The sequence below is a fragment of the Lissotriton vulgaris genome, chromosome 6, assembly GCF_964263255.1.
Source record: "Lissotriton vulgaris chromosome 6, aLisVul1.2, whole genome shotgun sequence".
NCBI lineage: Eukaryota > Metazoa > Chordata > Amphibia > Caudata > Salamandridae > Lissotriton > Lissotriton vulgaris.
This window is the reverse complement of record NC_141694.1, coordinates 1,514,336,646-1,514,360,742: the sequence shown is the minus strand read 5'-3', so window position 1 is coordinate 1,514,360,742 and position 24,097 is coordinate 1,514,336,646.

The window sequence follows — 24,097 nt, the reverse complement described above, 5'->3', positions numbered from 1 at the left end:
CCCTCTGTCCCATTTTATAATTGGCCGGAATTCTTTTTGGTTCTTGGCCGCACATGCAAACTTTAAGTCAAGCCAATGGTTTTCGTCCCATTTCCTTTTTGCTTTAATTTGGGCCTTTCTATAGACATCCCTGCCTGTCCTCACCCTGCTAGATTTCTATTCCTAAGTTCCAAAATGAGTTTCTGACGGGCACTTCTGCAGAATTGGTCATACCACCCTTGTCTGGGAGGTGGCTTAACCGCCTTACTTTTACTTACAGATTTTAAAAAGAATCCCTGCAGTTTGGAAAAGAACTCATTATGAGCTACTTCCATGAATTTAATAAAGTTAGGTTTGGTGGAATGTTGTTTTACGGTGGCCACCTCAGTGACTACTACTTGCTTAAGGTCTTCTAAAGTCTCTTGCCTTTCTACCAATTTGGCCCACCTTATGTGCCGCTGGTTGTTAGAAGAAACTATATCCAGGGTCACTGCATCCCTCTCCTGGCATGGATTTGATGGCTCCTCAATACATTGAAGAGCCATACAAAGTGGGTTATGGTCACTTTCCAATCGTGGTATGATGCTCATGTCTAGGAGCCTATGCCAGTCCCTCACGTCCACCAAAAAATAGTCTATTCGGCTCTTAGCCCTTCCAATATCAAATGTGTAGCTCCCCTGTTGGTCCGATAGGGTACGCCCACTTGCCGCTCTGAGCCCCCTCGCTAAGCACATACTCTTAACTTGGATTGCCACATCTGTCCATCTCCTAACCAATGGCAAGTCTAGTTGGGGCACTCCCCATGTACTATCTTCCTCTATCGACAAAGTGCAATCCTCCTGACCCAGGGGTTCGTAGGTGGTATTCAGGTCGCCTCCTACCATAATGGATAGATTCGGTGAAAGCTGTTCAAGTTCATTGCCTAGGGCTGTTATCACCTCAGCTATCTTCCCCCCTGTAGCTCCCCTGGCATATATGTTAAAAATGGCTGTCCCTTGGCCATTTGCCCAAGTGATCGTAATGGATAGTAGGTCATTGGATTTTAGGATTCTTTTCTGGATCTTACAATGCAGGGATTGTCTGACCCAGAATAACAATCCTCCTGACGGCTGCCCCTTCGGATTCTTTTGTGCTGGTACGAAAAAGTTTAAATATCCATACCGGAAAACCGGGCTTAATGCCCAGGTTTCCTGGAACAAAATTATGTCATACTGATCTATAAACACACACCATTCTGGGGAAGCCAGTTTGTTTGCTATTCCAGCAAGATTCCATGAAAGGAAGGTTAATCTTCCATTATTTAAATCTAGGGTATTTAGATCCAGGGATGGCATTAAATCACTACTAGAGGACTCTACTCCTCTATTTAGTAGTGGACTATGAATTCTGTTATCACTAGGATTGTCAAGGTCGGCCGTGGTAATCCCACCTCGAAGTTCCACCAATGTGTTCACGATCCTCCTTTCCAAGACGTCCTGGTCAATCCCACCCTCTATTATGTGGTCTTCTACCCTGCTATCAGGCCAAACTACATTAACTGTCCTTCTCTTGTCTCTACTAGATCTTTTGTTATTGAGCGTAGTTAGTAGTATTTAGGTGTTATAAGCTTCAGGCCTATGAAGTCAGTCACAATCGTTTAGATTTGAGAGTGCCGAAAACCTATTTTCAAGAGACACACCCCAGCTACTATACGGACAACTCCTGTTCCCCTTGTTGGCCACAGTGTTCCATTTTGTTCTTAATATAGTCGGATTTGAGATGTTACCTCGCTTGGTATAGAAAAAATCCAGTGTTAATGGGATAATCTCAGCTGTTCTACGTTGGGGAGGGTATATATTGGACAGAATGTTCGGAAGGACATCTGGGCCTGAAAAGTGCAGCACCACACAATCACCCCTAAATTTTTTGTTACTGCTTCCAATCCATTCAACCCTTCTTGCCTTAACTATCTCCTCAGCCAACTGTTACTTACCCCCAGGTGAGAACGCCATATTTTGAGTTAGCCAGTGCAACGCCTTACTTATCAGCGAAGGTGCAGATTCTATCTAGCCAGGTTTCAAGTGGGGGACATTAGCCAACACCAATACCAGGGGGGAAGCCTCGACAATAAGTTCTACAGGGCCTTTCTCTGTACAATATGTGGAGTACTTGTCCCTTGATGACAAAGAGCCCCCCTCCACTAAGTTCTGACCCCCTTCTGCCTGTAAAGTTGTCCCAGGTGGCAGGGAAGTTACGCTCTCTCCTCCCCCCGGCAAATGGTCTGTAGGGGCTATTTTAGGCTCTAACCTAGATACTACTTGAGTTGGGATGTCTCCTACTTCATCTAGGATCTTTTTTAATAATCCCCCTAATCTATGGACCTCCTCGGTTAGTTGGTCGATCTTCACAAGCAATGGATGTGTGATGGCTTTTAACTTGGTATCCAACAAGTTTACTATTCTCTTGAGGAGGTCTTCGTCCAGGTTTGATTTTCCCCCGTTTGACCCCGACCATCTACTGCATCAATCTTAGTGGGCAGGGTATTTGGTTTCTTTTTACTTGAGCGCAGCCCGCCTCGCTTTGAGTGACCCTTGTCCCCCCCTCTAGACGCTCTTGGCGCAGGTACAGGTGCCAGGGGCTCATCCTCAATTTGTACTATTTCCTCTTCAGGTGTAATCACTGTGTCAGTCTCAGCTATTGCCTCAATGAGTTGAGTTAGTGTGTCATTAACAGGCTGGTCCTGTAACGCGGGATCGTGGCTAATGTCTGGCTCAAGTGTGTTAACAAAGATGTCTCCCACCACGGTGGGGGTGGCGGATGGGGATGTACTCAGACCCAGAGAGGACCTTCTGTCATTATTAATTTTAGTGACCACCTGGACCAGGTAATTATCCATAGTGTTTGGTACTAGGGGGTCTTTGCTTTAGACATAGCGAGTAAAAACCGCTACTAGACCTCTCCTAGTTATTCTCAATGGGTGGCAATAGAACAAGCAAATCATGTATTAACGGATCTTATTGCAAAATTAGTAATAGCTTAATCTACAGCAGCAAAATAGTTTTTCAAGCTCAACTCACAATAATGTTTCAGCAGAGTTACTGGCCCAGTCCAGTCACGGCCAGTCTTGGACTGTCTTAGACTGTCCGCCCTTTGTCTGGGCTTCGTCCGGGCGTCCTGCTCGTGTCCCGCGTTGCGGGCGGACCCCAGCTTTCTAGCGCCTCCAGGCGCAAGATGGTGACGCGCTCACTCAGCGCCAAAGCAGTGCCCCCTGGGAAACCGAGTTTCTCCCCTCCGCGGCCGCAGATGTAGGTAGCGCGGCGGCGAGAGAACTCGGCGTTGAAAACCAGTATCCAGCGGTGACCAATTAGGAGCTGCAGTGCTTGCCCAGAGGTCCGGTCGAGACTAGATTGCCCAGCAGTGTTCCCAAGAAATGCCTGGATGGTTGGGCGGACCCCAGCTTTCTAGCGCCTCCAGGCGCAAGATGGTGACGCGCTCACTCAGCGCCAAAGCAGTGCCCCCTGGGAAACCGAGTTTCTCCCCTCCGCGGCCGCAGATGTAGGTAGCGCGGCGGCGGGAGAACTCGGCGTTGGAAACCAGTATCCAGCGGTGAGCAATTAGGAGCTGCAGTGCTTGCCCAGAGGTCCGGTCGAGACTAGATTGCCCAGCAGTGTTCCCAAGAAATGCCTGGATGGTCGGGCGGACCCCAGCTTTCTAGCGCCTCCAGGCGCAAGATGCTGACGCGCTCACTCAGCGCCAAAGCAGTGCCCCCTGGGAAACCGAGTTTCTCCCCTCCGCGGCCGCAGATGTAGGTAGCGCGGCGGCGGGAGAACTCGGCGTTGGAAACCAGTATCCAGCGGTGAGCAATTAGGAGCTGCAGTGCTTGCCCAGAGGTCCGGTCGAGACTAGATTGCCCAGCAGTGTTCCCAAGAAATGCCTGGATCGTCGGGCGGACCCCAGCTTTCTAGCGCCTCCAGGCGCAAGATGCTGACGCGCTCACTCAGCGCCAAAGCAGTGCCCCCTGGGAAACCGAGTTTCTCCCCTCCGCGGCCGCAGATGTAGGTAGCGCGGCGGCGGGAGAACTCGGCGTTGGAAACCAGTATCCAGCGGTGAGCAATTAGGAGCTGCAGTGCTTGCCCAGAGGTCCGGTCGAGACTAGATTGCCCAGCAGTGTTCCCAAGAAATGCCTGGATGGTCGGGCGGACCCCAGCTTTCTAGCGCCTCCAGGCGCAAGATGCTGACGCGCTCACTCAGCGCCAAAGCAGTGCCCCCTGGGAAACCGAGTTTCTCCCCTCCGCGGCCGCAGATGTAGGTAGCGCGGCGGCGGGAGAACTCGGCGTTGGAAACCAGTATCCAGCGGTGAGCAATTAGGAGCTGCAGTGCTTGCCCAGAGGTCCGGTCGAGACTAGATTGCCCAGCAGTGTTCCCAAGAAATGCCTGGATCGTCGGGCGGACCCCAGCTTTCTAGCGCCTCCAGGCGCAAGATGCTGACGCGCTCACTCAGCGCCAAAGCAGTGCCCCCTGGGAAACCGAGTTTCTCCCCTCCGCGGCCGCAGATGTAGGTAGCGCGGCGGCGGGAGAACTCGGCGTTGGAAACCAGTATCCAGCGGTGAGCAATTAGGAGCTGCAGTGCTTGCCCAGAGGTCCGGTCGAGACTAGATTGCCCAGCAGTGTTCCCAAGAAATGCATATTTAAATAACCAAACCACATTCACTGGATCAATCAATCAATCATATCATTTGTAAAGCGCACTACTCACCCGTGAGGGTCTCAAGGTGCTGGGGTGGGGAATGCTGCTAATGCTCGGAAAGCCAGGTCTTGAGGAGTTTTCTGAAGGTCAGCAGGTGTTGGGTCTGCCATAGGTGGATGGGGAGGGTGTTCCAGGTCTTCGTGGCAAGATACGAGAACGATGTGCTGCCGGAGATCGCTCTTCGGAAGCGGGGGACTGTGGCGAGGGCGAGGTCGGTGGAGAGGAGATGGCGGGTGGGGGTGTAGAAGCTGAGTCGTTTGTTGAGGTACATTGGTCCGGTGTTGTGGGTGAGGACCTTGAAGGTTATCCTCTTGTTGACCGGGAGCCAGTGCAGGTCTCTCAGGTGGGGTGTGATGGTGCCGTGGCGAGGGATGTCGAGGATCAGGTGTGCACAGGCGTTCTGGATGCGTTGGAGCCGTCTCAGGAGTTTGACCAAGGCTCCTGCGTAGGGGGCGTTTCCGTAGTCCAATCTGTTTCTAACGAGGGCCTGGGTGACCGTTCTTCTCGTTTCAGTGGGATCCACTTGTAGGTCCTGCGTAGCATACTGAGGGTGTTAAAGCAGGAGGAATAGACGGGCGTTGACCTGTTTAGTCATGAGAGGATGGAGTCGAGGATGACCAATAGGTTGCGTGTGTGGTCGGTGGGTGTTGGAGCGGTTCCCAGTGCGGTCAGCTACCCGGATTCATCCCAGGCCGAAGGGGTGGATCCGAGAATGAGGCCCTCCATCTTGTCCGAGTTCTGCTTCAGTCAGCTGTTCCTTATCCATTCTGCGACAGCCTTCATTCCTTCCTGAAGGTTGGTTTTGGCGGTGTGGGGGTCCTTGGTGAGGGAGAGGATCAGCTGGGTGTCATTGATTAGGAGTTGATGTTGAGGTCGTGCAGACGGGTGACGTGGGCAAGCAGTGCCATGTAGAAGTTAAACAGAGTTGGGCTGAGGGATGAGGCCTGGGGTACGCCGCAGATGATCTCGGTGGCTTCAGAGCAGAAGGGGGGGAAGGCGGACACTCTGTGTTCTGCCGCAGAGGAAGGAGGTGGTCTAGTCCAAGGCCTTCTCTTGGATCCTGGCGTTGTGGAGGCGTGTTCGTAGTGTGTGGTGGCAGACCGTGTTGAAGTCGGCTGACAGATCCAGGCGGATGAGGGCCACTGTTTCTCCATTGTCCAGCAGTGACTTGATGTCATCGGTGGCGGCGATGAGGGCAGTCTCGGTGCTCTGGTTGCTGAGGAACCCGGACTGGGAAGGGTCCAGGATGTTGTTCTCCTCGAGGTAGCGGGTCAGTTGTTCACTGACGGTCTTCTCAATGACCTTTGCCAGGAACGGGAGCAGGGAGATGGGCTGGAAGCTCGTGAGGTCCTTGGGGTCGGCCTTGGGTTTCTTGATTAAGGTGTTGATCTCGGCATGCTTCCAGCTCCCGGGAAGGTTGCTGTCTCAAAGGAGGTTTTGATGACTTTCCGGAGATGGGGTGTGATGGATGTGCTGGCTTTGTTGAAGATGTGGTGTGGGCATGGGTCTGACAGAGATCCGGTGTGGATGGTGTTCATGATCTTGATCGTGTCGTCGTCATTGATGTTGGTCCAGGAGAGCAGGCAGTTGGTGCGGATGGTGGTCGTGGGACAGGAGGGTGTCAGTGGTTGTCGGGGCGGTATTGCGTTGAAGCTGTCTTGGATGTCTGCAATCTTGCGATGAAAGAAGGTGGCTAGCGAGTCGCACAGGTCTTGCGAGGGTGGAACGTCGTTGGTGTTGAAGCTGGGGTTGGAGAGTTCCTTCACGATGTTGAAGAGCTCTTTGCTGTTGTGCGCATTGTTGTTTAGGCGGTCTTTGAAGGAGGCCCTTTTGGCGGATCTGATGAGGTGATGGTGTCTGCGGGTGGCGTTCTTGTGGGCTGCGTGGCTGTCAAGTGTTCGTTCATGGAGCCAGATCTTCTGCAGCTTTCGGCAAATTTGCTTCGATGCCCGGAGGTCTTCAGTGAACCAGCTGGCTTTCTTGTTGGTGTGACTGTTGGAGGGTTTCTTGATCGGGGCGAGGGTGTTGGCGTAGTCATTGATCCACTGTCTGAGGTTATGGGAGGCAGTGTGAAGGCTCGGTGCGGTGGGCGGGTGAGCTCTGGGCGAGGGTGGTTGTCAGCTGGTCTTCGGTGACTTTGGTCCAGCAGCGGAAAGGCATCTGTTGGGTGCCGTGGTGTGTGGTGGGTTTCTTGAAGGTGAAGTGGATGCTGCAATGGTCGGTCCAGTGGAGTTCAGTGATGTGGTTGAAGAAGATGTGGGGGCTTGCGGAGAAGATGGGGTCAAGCGTGTGACCGGCAGAGTGGGTGGGTGTTGTGATGAGCTGTCTGAGTCAGAGGTTGGCTAGGTTGTTGATCAGGGTGGTGGAGTTGGTGTCGTTGTTGTTCTCGAGGTAGAGGTTCAGGTCCCCGAGGAGGATGTAGTCCATGGAGGGAAGGGCATGTGTGCTACCGAAGTTGGCAATGGAGTCACTGAACTGTGGTCAGGGTCCAGAGTCTGTAGATAAGGGTTCCTCTGAGGGTGGTGTTGGGGTCGTTGTGGATCTGGAAGTGCAGGTGTTCCGCTGTGCTGAGGGTGTCATCTGTGTTGGTTGAGACTCTGAGAGAGTTCCTGTGGACGATGGCGATTCCTCCTCCTGCTCCATTGGTGCAGTCCCAGCGGGTGCCCTTGTAGCCTTCTGGGATGGCTATGGCTATGTCGGGTGCCAAGGCAGGGTTCAGCCAGGTCTCCGTCAGGTAGGCGACGTCTGGGGAGGTTGAATCGAGTAGGTCCCAGAATTCAACGGCATGTTTGCGGGCGGAGCGGGTGTTGAGAAAAATGCATCTGAGGTGGTTGGGTTCTTTCCTGGTCGGCAGCATGGTGGGGCAGATGCTTGTGAAGCTGCGGTTCTGGCAGGTGAAAGCTCTGTGGGTGCGCTTTGGGGCGGCCAGGAAGCAGGTGTGTGAACGTCCGGTGTTGAGTGAGTGGAGGGTTCTGGCATCATAGCAGTGTCGGGCGACGTGGCGTTCGCGGACTCCAGGGGTCTTGGTACTGGGCGCAGTCCAGGCATGGACGGGCGCAGACGAGCTTGCGTCCTCATATGAGGGGATGTGGGAAGGAGGAGCAGCTGGGAGGCAGGAGCGGGGCGGCAAATGGGATTGCAGGGGGGCGGGCCGCAGGGCCGCAGCAGCGGGAAAAACGAGCGGGGCTACGGGAGAACTGGGCACAGGAAGGAAAAACAAGTTTAGGCAAGAAAACAAGTACAGGCACAGAGGAATAAAAACAAGTCTTGGCAAGAAAGCAAGTACAGCCACAGGGGAAAAAAAACAAGTCTGGGCAAGAAAGCAAGTTAGGCACAGGGGAATAAAAACAAGTCTGGGCAAGAAAGCAAGTACAGGCACGGGGAATAAAAACAAGTCTGGGCAAGAAAGCAAGTACAGGCACGGGGAATAAAAACAAGTCCGGCCAGGAAAGCAAGTTAGGCACAGGGGAAATAAAAACAAGTCTGGGCAAGAAAGCAAGTTAGGCAGAGGGGAATAAAACAAGTCTGGGCAAGAAAGCAAGTACAGGCACAGGGGAATAAAAACAAGTCTGGTCAAGAAAGCAAGTACAGGCACGGGGAATAAAAACAAGTCTGGGCAGGAAAGAAAGTTAGGCACAGGGGAAAAATACAAGATTAGGCAAAAACAATGTAGTCAGAGCCGTGCAGCAGCGTGGGGAGCCACTTGCCTGGGATGTCATCAGTGATGTCATTTGAGATGTCATCTGTGATGTCTTCAGTGATATCACTGACCATGTCATGAATGTTGTAATATGTGACATCATCAGCAGTGGATTGCGGGCGCGCGAGTTACAGTTAGTACAACTGACTGTAATGGAGGAATTTCAATGGATTTGTACAAGTGAAATGTCCAGCTAACTATAACACCCCTAAAACTATGTTTTTTCCAGTGAATTTATAAGGTGTTTTGAATGCTAATTCCTAACTATAACATACCTGACACCTATGGTTTTTTCAGTGAATATATATATATATATATTACCTACTGGCGGTCGCCAGTAGGTAGTTATAGTTAGGATTTTTTTCAATGTTAAATCTCAAAATTCTATTTGGAATAACTTTGGCACCGGTTGACGAATCTGCCTGAAAATTTCCTGAAAATGGCCTCGTCGAGCTCCGGTCCTTCCCTGAAAGTTTGGGGGGGATACGTCAAGCGGGGGCCGAGATAAAAGGGGGGTCCCAAAACGCATTTTCCCCATGTTAATTTCCATAGGGCGGTCGATTTCACTTTTAGCCCGAACGGCTGAATGGATTTACACCAAACTTGGCAAAATTGTAGGGACTGGTAGCCCGATGTGCCTTTGCTATGTCTCAAGATATGTGCTCCAGTGGATTTTGAGTAATTTAGGTTCAAAAAAATATATATATCTATAGGCGCTCTCCGGTGCGCGCACCGGAGTGCGCTCCTGGCGCGACACGCGACTTGCGCGCAGAAAGCTGATTGGCTCTTGGGTGTCTGTAAACATTCTAAACAGTCTGGAGCGGCCGCCATCTTGTGTCTCGGTAAAATCGAGACACAAGGGGTTTGAAAAAAAAAGGGGCAAATGACCATAAGGGGGAAGAGTAGACCCCCTCTGACCCCCTAGGTTTTATGTAGGGACTAAAATAGGGTCCTGCAGGGCATAAAATTATTTTTTTCGTTTTGCGCGGGGGAAGCGCATGGTACGCGCACCGGCGAAGCACGGGGAAAATCCAGGACCATATTTATGAAGGCTTTGCGCTGCTTGTTTTGCGCCTCCTGTGCGTCAATTTTTGTGACGCACCAGCGGTGTAAAAAAATGCGCATTGTTATGCAATATTTAAAAAGTGACGCATCTATCTAGATGCGTCACTTTTTAAATATAGTGCAACGAGGCACATTTTATTACACTGCTGGTGTTATGCGTCACTTTTCTGTGCGCATTCCTTATGACATTCCAGATGTGTCATATTTAATGTATGACGAATCATGTTGCAAGGAGTTACAGATACGTCAGTATTTCTGACATATCTGTAAAAATAAAAGTGATGCGAGGCAGGTGCAAGATTTTGACGCAACAGCATCCTAAAAGTGACGCAGAGAAATCTTATAGATTTCAGTACGTCGTTATTACCAAGCTTTTTGCGGGGGAATGCCCCCTTTGCATACATTATACCTGACGCAGATATAATGTGGCGCAGAGTTTTAAAAAGTGACCCATGTACCTAGATGCGTCACTTTTTTAAAAATAGCGTCAGGTATAATGCATGCAGAGGGGGTGTTCTCCCGCAAAAAGCTTTGTAATAGCGACGCAGTGAAATCTTTGAGATTTCACTGCGTCACTTTTAGGATGCTGTTGCGTCAAAATCTTGTGCCTGCTTTACAGCAGGTGTTAGACTGAGGCAAGACCTTTCACATGCTGCTTTCCCCATTTGAAAGGACGCATTACTGGAGTTGCGTCACTTTAATGCATGCAGAAGGGGTGTTCCTTGCAAAAAGCTTGGTAATAATGACGCAGTGCGTCACTTTTAGGATGCTGTTGCGCCAAAATCTTGCGCCTGCTTCACAGCAAACCTTTCACATGGTGCTTTTTCCATGTGAAAGGACACATTACTGGAGTTGCGTCACTTTTGTGACGCACTCCTGCAATGCGTTACTTTTGTGTTTACAGATACGTCAGAAATACTGACATATCTGTAACTCCTTGCGAATTGATTAGTCATATATTAAATATGACATATCTGGAATGTCATAAGGAGTGCGTCCAGAAAAGTGACGCATCGCTGTTTTCACGTAGCGATGCGTCACTTTTCGGAAATGAGGCCTCCAGTTTATTCACTGTGTCATAACTTTCTTTTCTAACACTCACCTTCTTTCATTCCTCCTACTTCACTTCCTTTCACCTCTCATACCTTTCTGTTCTTTCTTACTCATTCTCCTTTCAATTATCAATGCACTATATTTCACTTACTCTTCATTTTTTTAAGAATATAGCTCTTTGATGAGAATTGGAGGTAGTTCTGAAAAGAACTTTTGGTTTTCTTCTTTTAACTGAACAGGAACAAAAACAGGGAATGGAAACTGCTCAACAGGAGCAAAAAGAAAAGAAAAAAATTAGGGGTGGGAAGGGCAGCGATGGTTCTCCAATGCTCGAACCATGAGCAGGACACTTTGCTCCCCATAGGTGAGGAGTTGATTGCAGTATCTGCATTTGACGACCCCATGGTTAAATGCAGGTTGTATGTTTGCCACCTGCTCCTGCGATTGTTCTCTCCCAGAAGAAGTTGCTCCTCCTGTTGATGTAGAGGCCCCATCTCTGGGAACCTCTTGTGCCAGAGCCCTGACACTTTCCCGGGCAAAATTCTGGGGGTGCCTCCTCTCCACATGGCGAATCATGGTGAAGTTGCCAAAAGAGTATTTTTTTGGGGGGTTACCCCGTGACAGGACCTGTTTGCAGATCCTGCACTCTACTTTTGGTGCATTCACCTTCTTCTGGTCTGGTGGAAACTTAAAAAATTTCCAGATGAAATGTTCTTTGACCTTCGGCTGAGGAGGCTCTTCATCAATGAAATCATTGGAGTCATCTTCACTGCTGGATGGTCTGGCAGCCATGATTAATCAAGGAATATGGAACAGCAAAAAAGGCAGGTCTTTCAGTCACAAAAGTGAAAGAAGAAGTGAAGGAAATGGGTGGGGATTTCATTCATTGTAAAAAAAAACTGTTAGCAACCAATGAAAAGTGTTATTTTAGGGTCACATGACCCGACGCGTTTACGCTGCGCGCTCCGGAGCACTTCCGGTGCGTTTACGCAGCGCGATCGTAGGCGCTTCCGGGGCGCAAACGTGGCGCGATCATAGGCGCTTTTGCGTGCGTTTATGCGCCGCGAACGTAGGCGCTTCCGAGGGCACTTACGTTGCGCGCCGAAGTGACGTCATCAATCTTTTATAGAAATGCTTAATCATTTTCCTTATTAAAAAAAACTAATTTTATTTGTATGGTACGAAATGTTTTGCATTATTATTAACTTTTCATTCATATTTTTTTTCACGAACGACAGTTGCGCTCTGGGTGCGCTTTCAGATGAGCTCACGGAAAAGCTTACCGGAGAGCTTAGATGAAAGCTTCCCGGAGCGCGCACCCAGAGCGCAAAAGAAAAAATTATATAAAAAAACATGAATACTTTAAAAAAAACAGCAAATTGTAAAAAAAAAAAAGGTTAGAAACTCGATATACAAAGGAATTAGCATTTAAAAAACCTATGAAATTCACTGAAAAAACCATAGGTTTCACACCAGTTATAGTTAGGAATTAGCATTTAAAAAACCTATTAAATTCACTGAAAAAACCATAGGTTTCACACCAGTTATAGTTAGCTGGAAATTTTACTGATATAAAACCATTGAAATTCCCACGTTATAGTTAGATGGACTCACTATAACTTGCGCGTGCAATGCACTGCTGATGATGTCTTATTAAGCCAGTTAACCAATCAATTTTTAAAAACCATCCATTTAGACACTTATTTAAACATTTATTCTTCCATCAACTTTTACATATACATATATAAAATATATTTATTTTTCAGAAAGACACACATTCACTGGATGGTGTCATCAGTGATGTCATGAGTGATGTCACTGACCATGTCATGAGTGATGTAATATGTGATGTCATCAGCAGTGCATTGCACGCGCAAGTTATAGTGAGTCCATCTAACTATAACGTGGGAATTTCAATGGTTTTATATCAGTAAAATTTCCAGCTAACTATAACTGGTGTGAAACCTATGGTTTTTTCAGTGAATTTAATAGGTTTTTTAAATGCTAATTCCTAACTATAACTGGTGTGAAACCTATGGTTTTTTCAGTGAATATATATATAAATATATGTAAACCAAAATGCTCAGATTTAAGGCCGCACTCCGTTGCAGTTAGGTGAGCAACCTTTAATTTCTTAAGTATGCCGCTTTTCCCTAAGTTCATAATTTTGGCGCTGCAGTTGCTTTTAACATCGGTATGCATAACCCTGCCTGGGGCCCACTGGAGGGCATTGAAAACATTTTGCTTGAAAATTCCGTGCACCAAGTAACCCACTGGAGGGATGAAAAACGACAGAAAATAAACGACATCACCCAGACTGCATTTTTGAAAGAAGTGACATCACAAGCACACGAAGGCTCATCAGAGCAGTTTAAATTAGGCAGCAGGGTGTGTAGCGTCGGAAAACTGCTTGCTGCATGTGTGGCCTCTGAAGAGAAGGACAAAACCTTTGAAACGCGTAAGGCCTGAAAAATTATGAACTGGGGGAGAAGCGGCATACTTAATAAATTAAAGGTTGCTCACCTAACTGCAACCGAGTGCGGCCTTAAATCTGAGCATTTTGATATATATATATATATATATATATATATATATATATATATATATATATATTTACATATATATCTAGCTAGCTAGTCATGTGATCAAGGTGCTGTGGTTTGTGTGTGTTTGGTGTGTGTGTTTGGTGGTGAGCAAATAAATCACTACTCACGAAAAAAACTGGGTTTGCCTCGTCTCTTTCTGCTGCTGCTGCATTGCTGCAAAGACGTCTTTATGCCGAAAAAATATATATCTCTCTCTCTCTCTCTCTCTATATATATATATATATGTATATATATATATATATATATATATATATATATATATGTATATATATATATATATATATATATATATATATATATATATATATATATATATATATATATATATAACAGATGTAACTGTAACTACCTACTGGCGACCATCAGTAGGTAATTTTTATATATATATATATATATATATATATATATATTTATATATATATATATATATATTACCTACTGGCGGTCGCCAGTAGGTAGTTATAGTTAGGATTTTTTTCAATGTTAAATCTCAAAATTCTATTTGGAATAACTTTGGCACCGGTTGACGAATCTGCCTGAAAATTTCCTGAAAATGGCCTCGTCGAGCTCCGGTTCTTCCTTGAAAGTTTGGGGGGGATACGTCAAGCGGGGGCCGAGATAAAAGGGGGGTCCCAAAACGCGTTTTCCCCATGTTAATTTCCATAGGGCGGTCGATTTCACTTTTAGCCCGAACGGCTGAATGGATTTCCACCAAACTTGGCAAAATTGTAGGGACTGGTAGCCTGATGTGCCTTTGCTATGTCTCAAGATATGTGCTCCAGTAGATTTTGAGTAATTTAGGTTCAAAAAAATATATATATCTATAGGCGCTCAACGGTGCGCGCACCGGAGAGCGCTCCAGGCGCGCCACGCGACTTGCGCGCAGAAAGCTGATTGGCTCTCAGTTGTCTGTAAACATTCTAAACAGTCCGGAGCGGCCGCCATCTTGTGTCTCGGTAGGATCGAGACATGAGAGGTGGGCAAAACAAAGAGGGAAATGACCATAAGGGGGCAGGGTAGACCCCCCCTTGACCCCTAGGTTTGATGTGGGGGCTATAAAAGGGCCCCGCGGGGCATTTAAAATATTTTTTTTTTTTCCGTTTTGCGCGGGGGAAGTGCCCGGTACGCGCACCAGGTAGCGCACCGGAGAGCGTAAAATGAGGGAAAAAGATGACAGAGTTTTAAAAAAATGAAGTTTTTATTTAGAAATTGGAGGTAGTTCTAAAAAGAACTTTTTTTTTTCTTTTTGTTGTTTTATATTTTTTTTGTGTTTTTTGAACTTTTTGAACTTTTTTTGGCTTTTCAAAACAGTTTTATATTTTTTTTGTATTTTTTTAGGGGGAGAAACAAAAAAAGGGAATTGAAACTGGCTCAACTGGAGCAAAAAAATAAAAAAAAACAAAAATTACTTCTTTTTGGGGCACTTGTGATTATCACCTGCAAGGACGATGAGCTTAACGCTTTTTTCACCATAGGCGATAAGCTTGCCACATGCAGAACAAGTGATTTTAAAATCAGCAAATCTTGGCTGAATGCAAGGCATCATCTCGGATGTTTCTGGTCCCGATGAAGTGGGTTGGTTTGTTTGGGAGGTGGTCCTTGACGACTGGGGGAGGTTACTGGCCAGTTCCCTGAACTCAGCACGAGAGTAGTTGTTTGGGTGCTTTCTGGTCATATGACGAATCATGGTATAGTTACCAAATGAATATTTTTTGTTTGGGTTGCCCCGTGAAAGTTCATCATTGCAGATTAGGCAAGTTACCTTGGGCGCATTCACTTTTTTCTTGCCCTCTGGGATTGAAAAAAACTCCCATACAATGTGTGGCTTGGGTTTGTATGGGGTATTTTCTTCAGGCAGCCATCTTCTCCTCCCCTCCTCCTCTTCCTCTTCCTCCTCCTCCTGTTCTTGACCACCAATATAATCTTGAGGTGGTCCTCTTGGTGGTTGTGGTGGTGGTGGTGGGGCAGATGCACCAGCTGCTGCTGCTACTGAAGCCATTATTAATATCAAAAAGGTACAGAGATGTACAAACAGGTCTTCCTCAGTCAAAGGACAAAGTCAGAATAAGGAAAAAAGGTGGGGTCTTTCATCATTTAGAAAAAAAACTGTCCTGAACCAATGAGAAGTGTTATTTTCAGGTCACAAGACCAGGGGCTTCATCATTATGAAACTAAAACTGTTATGAACCAATGAAAAGTGTTATTTTCAGGTCACATGACCCGACGCGCTTACGCTACGCGCCCCCGGGCGCGCTTCGGGTCGCGTAGCGTAAGCGCGTCGGATGTTTACGTTGCGCGATCGTATTCGCTCGAGTACTTCCGGGTGCGCTTACGCCGTGCGTATCACGCGGACGCGGCTACGCGATACGTCATGATCATGTTTTCGTTCGCGATATTGGCGCTTACGGGACGCTCCTCGGAGCGCGCCCGGGGGCGCTTTATAAAAGTACGCTTTTCGGGGCGCTCCCCGGGAAGCGCACCGGGAGCGCTCCAAAGCAAAAAATAAAAAACATAAAAAATGGGAAAAATTGTAGGGACTGGTAGCCCTATTCTTAAGTGGTTTTTACGAAAATTAACTTTGATAAAATATATATTGTGCTACATTGGGCTATATATATATGCCAAAATGCCAAAATGTAACCCAAATGTAGTCCAATGTAGCCCAATGTAGCCCAAAGATGGCCACCAGAGACCAAAAAATGTAAATGTAGCCCAAATTTCAACTAGATGTAGCCCAACTGTAGCCCAATGACAGAATGTACCAGAGTGTTCTAAAGAACAACTAGAGTGCTAACAGTCTTATTTATAAAGTGAGACTTATAGTTAGGAATTAGCATTAAAAAAACCTATGAAATTCACTGAAAAAACCATAGGTTTCACACCAGTTATAGTTAGGAATTAGCATTTAAAAAACCTATGAAATTCACTGAAAAAACCATAGGTTTCACACCGGTTATAGTTAGGAATTAGCATTTAAAAAACCTATTAAATTCACTGAAAAAACCATAGGTTTCACACCAGTTATAGTTAGCTGGAAATTTTACTGATATAAAACCATTGAAATTCCCACGTTATAGTTAGTTGGACTCACTATAACTTGCGCGTGCAATGCACTGCTGATGACATCACATATTACATCACTCATGACATGGTCAGTGACATCACTCATGACATCACTGATGACATCTCAAATGACATCGTCCAGTGAATGTGTGTCTTTCTGAAAAATAAATATATTTTATATATGTATATGTTAAGATCGATGGAAGAATAAATGTTTAAATAAGTGTCTAAATGGATGTTTTTAAAAAAAAAATTGATTGGTTAACTGGCTTATTAAGTGTATCTTAGTGAATACATATATTAGCGAGTAATGTTTAAATATTTAAATATATGTATCAGTGTTTTACTTTGTGTATAAGTGGCTGCATGGGTTGGTGAGTAGCTACATGTGTGTGTATATGGGTTATTAGATGTTTTTTTAGTATCAGTATGAGTGTCTGTATGGTTTGGTGGGGCTGTTACTTAGCACATAGATGCATCAATGACTGACTCACTGTTTGTATGTGTTTTGAAGACAGCATTTGTGTAGGATTGTATGGGTGGATGAGTGTGTATATGTGTGTGTTAGAGAGTGAATGCCTCTCTCACTAGTGTCTTTATGAGTAACTACATATGTTTTAATCTTGTATATATGAGAATTGATGTATATAAGTAAGTATATGTGAGAGTGAGAGATTGAAAGAGTTCCTGTTTAAATAAGTATGTGTTTCTATAAGTGATTGTTTAAGAGAGTAAGTATGTGTAAGTTTCCTTAGAAGTAATGTGCTAATGTGTGTATAGTTGTATATGCAAATAAATGGATGTTTATTAGTTTATTTGCATGTGTGAGTATATGTATGAGTAAGTTTTTGATGACTGTCAGTGTGTAACAGAATGAATAGGGGTATCACTACATATGATGAGTGAGTATATGTATGAGTGAATACATAAAACTGTTGGTGAATGTGTGAATTTGTATATAGATGGTGAAATTACTGAATTGGTTGTTGTAACTGGTATGGGTATATCCACTTTTTTGTTAATGTTAGTTTCTATTTTTGAATATGTGTTTCAAAGGTTACTTTACAGTGAAAGGAGGTCTGTCACTGTGTTACAAGGATGGTGTCATCAGTGATGTCATGAGTGATGTCACTGACCATGTCATGAGTGATGTAATATGTGATGTCATCAGCAGTGCATTGCACGCGCAAGTTATAGTGAGTCCAAATAACTATAACGTGGGAATTTCAATGGTTTTATATCAGTAAAATTTCCAGCTAACTATAACTGGTGTGAAACCTATGGTTTTTTCAGTGAATTTAATAGGTTTTTTAAATGCTAATTCCTAACTATAACCGGTGTGAAACCTATGGTTTTTTCAGTGAATATACATATATATATATATATATTCACTGAAAAAACCATAGGTTTTACACACGTTATAGTTAGGAAGTAGCATTTGAAAAACCTATGAAATTCACTGAAAAAACCATAGGTTTGACACCACTTATAGTTAGCTGGAAATTTTACTGACATAAAACCAATGAAATTCCACGTTATAGTTAGTTGGACTCACTATAACTTGCGCGTGTAATGCACTGCTGATGACATTACATATTACATCACTCATGACATGGTCAGTGACATCACTTATGACACCATCCAGTGAATGTGTGTCTTTCTAAAAAATAAATATGTTTTATATATGTATATGTAAAGGTCGAGGAAAGAATAAATGTTTAAATTATTGTCTTAATGAATGTTTTTTTCAAAAAGAAATGATTGGATAACTGGCTTATTAAGTGTACCTTAGTGAATACATATATTAGCGAGTAATGTTTAAATATTTATATATATGTATCAGTGTTTCACTTTGTGAATAACTGGCTGCATGGGTTGATGAGTACCTACATGTGTAGGTATTTGGGTTCTTAGATGTTTTTTTAGTATCAGTATGAGTGTTTCTATGGTTTCATGGGGGTATTACTAATCACATAGATGCATGAATGACTAACTCTCTCTTTGTATGTGTTTAGAAGACACCATATGTGCAGGACTGTATGGGTGGTTGAGTGTGTATAGTTTTATATGCAAATAAATGGATGTTCAATAGTTTATTTGCATGTGAGAGTATGTGTGTGAGTAACTTTTGGATGATTGTCGGTGTGTAACAGGATGTATAGGTGTATCACTACATATGATGAGTGAGTATATGTATGAGTGACTATATAGAACTGTTGGTGAATGAGAGAATGTGTATATAGATGGTGGAATTACTGAATTGGTTGTTGTAACTGGTATGGGTATGTCCATTTTTTTGAAAATGTTAATTTCTATTTTCCAATATGTGTTTTAAGGGTTACATTACACTTAAAGGAGGTCTGTCATCAGTGATGTCATAAGTGATGTCACTGACCATGTCATGGGTGATGTAATATGTAATGTCATCAGCAGTGCATTACACGCGCAAGTTATAGTGAGTCCAACTAACTATAACGTGTAATTTCATTGGTTTTATGTCAGTAAAATTTCCAGCTAACTATAACTGGTGTCAAACCTATGGTTTTTTCAGTGAATTTCATAGGTTTTTCAAATGCTACTTCCTAACTATAACGTGTGTAAAACCTATGGTTTTTTCAGTGAATATATATATATATATATTACCTACTGGCGGTCGCCAGTAGGTATATATAGTTAGGATTTTTTCTCTATGGGATTTTTGAAAATTCTATGTCTAATAACTTTTCTGGACGGAATTGGCTGAAATTTTCAGGAAAATGGAACATTTTGTTTCTGAGCAGCCCCTGACAATTTGGGGGGCTTTCATCAAGGGGGGGCCGAGAAAAAAGGGGGGTCCCAAAACACGTTTTTCCCATGTTAATTTCCATAGGGCGGTTGGCTTCACTTTTAGCTTTTAGATTTGCACGAAACTTGGCAAAATTGTAGGGGCTGTTAGCCCGATTTGCCTTTGCTAGGTCTCAATATATGTGCTCCAGTGGATTTTGAGTAATTTAGGTTCAAAAAAAGATATATATCTGGGCGGAGCCTAACCACACATCTGATCTGATTGGCTGTCAGCACTTCATCCAAGAAGTGTTGGCAGCCATCTTGGGACCAATATACATGATAGCACCTCATTAAAAAGCATTGTAGTTAATAGAGGGTTTTAGGACTTTAGTTACATTATAAATCATTTGTTGATGGTACCATACTCGTTTTAGGAATTGTTCTAAGGTGATTTTACCATGTGAAAAAACCTTCTGCTGTGATATCATGAATATTGTTTGAAAGAAAATTAATATCTCATGATTTTCCCACAGTGGTTTGGAAGGGGATCTATAAGCTAAACTGAAAGCATATTTTCTGTAAATTCACATTATCTTTCTCAGTCATGTGAAAATGAAGTCTGACATTCTCAGTAAAACATGTACATCCAACAAGGACAGAGACTGTCAGTTGATTCCTTTGTGTTCTACTGCAGCCTCCTAGAGTGTTCTAAAGAACAACTAGAGCGCTAACAGTCCTACTTATTACAAAAGTATGGCACACCTGAAGCCATCTTGATTGGAATAAAATGGTAACTCTTAAAACATTTAATTTAAAAAGAAACAACATGAGGGGGTATATTTTGCCATAGAAAGTATGATTAGTGCTGCAGAATGAAAAATTAGGGCACATTTTGAGTGACTTCTCAAATCCTTTTCTATTTCATTAAAACATTCTGACATGCAGTCTCCCAAAATGGCCACCAGAGACAAAAGAGCCCAAATGTAGCCCAAATATCACCCAGATGTAGCCCAAGTATAGCCCAATGACAGAATGTCCCAGAGTGTTCTAAAGAACAACTAGAGCGCTAACAGTCCTACCTATTACAAAGGTATGGCACACCTGAAGCCATCTTGATTGGAATAAAGTAGTAACTCTTAAAACATTTAATTTAAAAAGAAACAACATGAGGGGGTATATTTTGCCATAGAAAGTATGATTAGTGCTGCAGAATGAAAAATTAGGGCACATTTTGAGTGACTTCTCAAATCCTTTTCTATTTCATTGAAACATTCTGACATGCAGTCTCCCAAAATGGCCACCAGAGACAAAAGAGCCCAAATGTAGCCCAAATATCACCCAGATGTAGCCCAAGTATAGCCCAATGACAGAATGTCCCAGAGTGTTCTAAAGAACAACTAGAGCGCTAACAGTCCTACTTATTACAAAGGTATAGCACACCTGGAGCCATCGTGATGGGAATAAAGTGGTAACTCTTAAAACATTTAATTTAAAAAGGAACAAAATGAGGGGGTATATTATGCAATAGAAGGTATTATTAGTGCTGCAGAAAGAAAAATTAGGGCACCTTTTGAGTGACTTTTCAAATCCTCTTCTATTTCATTAAAAAATTCTGACATGCAGTCTCCCAAAATGGCCACCAGAGACAAAAGAGCCCAAATGTAGCCCAAATATCACCCAGATGTAGCCCAAGTATAGCCCAATGACAGAATGTCCCAGAGTGTTCTAAAGAACAACTAGAGCGCTAACAGTCCTACTTATTACAAAGGTATGGCACACCTGAAGCCATCTTGATTGGAATAAAGTGGTAACTCTTAAAACATTTAATTTAAAAAGGAACAAAATGAGGGGGTATATTTTGCCATATGAATTATGATTAGTGCTGCAGAAAGAAAAATTAGGGCACATTTTGAGTGACTTCTCAAACCCTCTTCAATTTCATTAAAAAATTCTGACATACAGTCTCCCAAGATGGCCACCAGAGACAAAAGAGCCTAAATGTAGCCCAAATATCACCCAGATGTACCCCAAGTATAGCCCAATGACAGAATGTCCCAGAGTGTTCTAAAGAACAACTAGAGCGCTAACAGTCTTACTTATGACAAAAGTATGGCAACCCAGAAGCCATCTTGATTGGAATGAAGTGGTAAGTCTGAAAACACTCAATTTAAAAAGGAACAACATGAGGGGGTTAATTTTGCCATAGAAAGTATGATTAGTGCTTCAGAAGGAAAAATTAGGGATCATTTTGAGTGACTTCTCAAATCCTCTTCTATTTCATTAAAAAAAATTCTGACATGCAGACTGAAACATGCACTTTGAATACCAGCAGCAGACGTCCCTGGTGAGCAGTAGCTTTACTACAGTGATCTAATGTGCAACTAGAGTGCTAACATTCAGAATTAATGGCAAATGTGTGACACATCTGAATGCCTTCTTGATGGAACCAAAGTAAACAAGCATTGAAAATGCAATAGATCTCGCCCTCGTTTAAGTTAAAGCCATTCTGTTTGTAATGAGGTGGCTTTTTAGCTTTGCTTTTATTAGTGTTTTTTCAACTTTCATGTAAATAACATGCATCTGTATGCATATAAGTATATGTATGCATGCATTTATGTTTGTATTTATATAGATATACAGATGATATATGTTTATATATGTATGTATATATATATATTCACTGAAAAAACCATAGGCTATAGACCATATATAGTTAGGAATTAGTATTTACAAAACCTTGAAAATTCACTGAAAAAACCATAGGTTATAGACCATATATAGTTAGGAATTAGCATTTACAAAACCTTGAAAATTCACTGAAAAAACCATAGGTTATAGACCATATTTAGTTAGGAATTCGCATTTACAAAACCTTATTTTACTCACACAAAACCATTGAAATTCCATATATAGTTAGTTGCACTAACTATATATCGCGCACCCGCAATCCACTGCTGATGATGTCACATATTACATCATTCATGACATGATCAGTGACATCACTGATGACATCACTGATGACATCTCAAATGACATCACTGATGACATCTCAAATGACATCACTGATGACATCACTGATGACATCACTGATGACATCTCATTTGACATTACTGATCACATCACTGATGATATCATTCATGTGATAATACGATGAACCTCTTCAGACTCTAATATAACCTTAGATACAATCAGTGTAAACAGACACTCACAGACTGTCACTCATCCATGGAGTTACTCACACACCTAGTCAGTCATGCAAAGAATCAATCACACCTCCATTTCCTCAACTATACAGTTATACAAACTTTACTTATTCAAACATATACTAACACATATTTACTCTCCTATACAATCCCTGATACAAGTTCACAATGATCCATACAGCCACTCACACATTCACTGGCTCTTATGCACAGTTATTTATATATGTCAACTCTCACATGTACTGTGTTTTACATATGTACTTACTTTGACATGTAGCACTGAGATATCCATTCACTCACCAATACACTCATGCACACAGTCAACCGCCCATACAGCTGTTTCCACATGCACTTTTGAAACCATACATCTAGTGAATCAACTGCTCACACATCTATGCACAGAGTCATACACCTCCCAGCCACCCACACACACACTCAGTCTCCCATACAAATACTTGGGCAACCAATCAATAACCCATATAGTTACTCGTATAGCTACTTATCAACACATGCAACAGTTTACAGAACAACAGACATAATGATGCACAAATTAAGACAGTTTAGTCACTAACCCATGCACTCAGTGAGACACATTTAATCACTCACTCATACAGTCAGTCATGCACCTACTAAATCCTTCATCCAGACACTTATACATCCACTCATTCTTCAATATGTAAGACATATTTTAACTTTACAGAAACATACAGTCACTGGATGTTGTCATCAGTGATGTCATCAGTGATGTCACTGAACATGTCATGAATGATGTAATATGTGACATCATCAGCAGTGGATTGCGGGTGCGCGATATATAGTTAGTGCAACTAACTATATATGGAATTTCAATGGTTTTGTGTGAGTAAAATAAGGTTTTGTAAATGCGAATTCCTAACTATATACGGTCTATAACCTATGGTTTTTTCAGTGAATATATATATATATGTATATGTATATATATATATATATATATATATATATATATATATATATATATATATATATATATATATATATATATATATATATATATATATATATATATATATATATATATATATATATATTACCTACTGATGGTCGCCAGTAGGTAGTTACAGTTACATCTGTTACCCAGATGTAGCCCAAGTATAGCCCAATGACAGAATGTCCTAGAGTGTTCTAAAGAACAACTAGAGCGCAAACAGTTTTACTTATGAAAAAAGTATGGAACACCTGAAGCCATCTTGATTGGAATAAACTGGTAACACTTAACACATTTAATTTGCAAAGGAACATAATGAGGGGCTTCACTTTGCCATAGAAATTATGATTAGTGCTGCAGAAAGAAAAATGAGGGCACATTTTGACTTCTCAAACCCTTTTTTATTTCATTACAAAATTCTGACATGCAGACTGAAACGTGCACTTTGAATACCAGCAGGAGACTTCTCTGGTGAGCAGTAGCTTTACTACAGTGATCTAATGAGCAACTAGAGTGCTAACATTCAGAATTGATGGAAAATGTGTGACATATATGAATACCTTCTTGATGGAATCAAAGTAAAAAACTGAAAGCATTTCCTACTGAGGAGACTGCAGTAAATGAGGAAATTAGGAAACTTCATAATAAATAATTCTCCCAAGATGTCCACCAGAGACAAAAGAGCCAAAATGTAGCACAAATATCACCCACATGTTGCCCAAGTATAGCCCAATGACAGAATGTCCTAGAGTGTTCTAAAGAACAACTAGAGAGCTAACAGTCTTACTTATGACAAAAGTATGGCATACCTGAAGCCATATTCATTGGAATAAAGTGGTAATACTTAAAACATTTAATTTGCAAAGGAACAAAGTGAGGGGGTTTATTTTGACATAGAAATTATGATTAATGCTGCAGAAAGAAAAATTAGGGCACATTTTGAGTGACTGCTCAAATCTTCTTCTTTTTCAA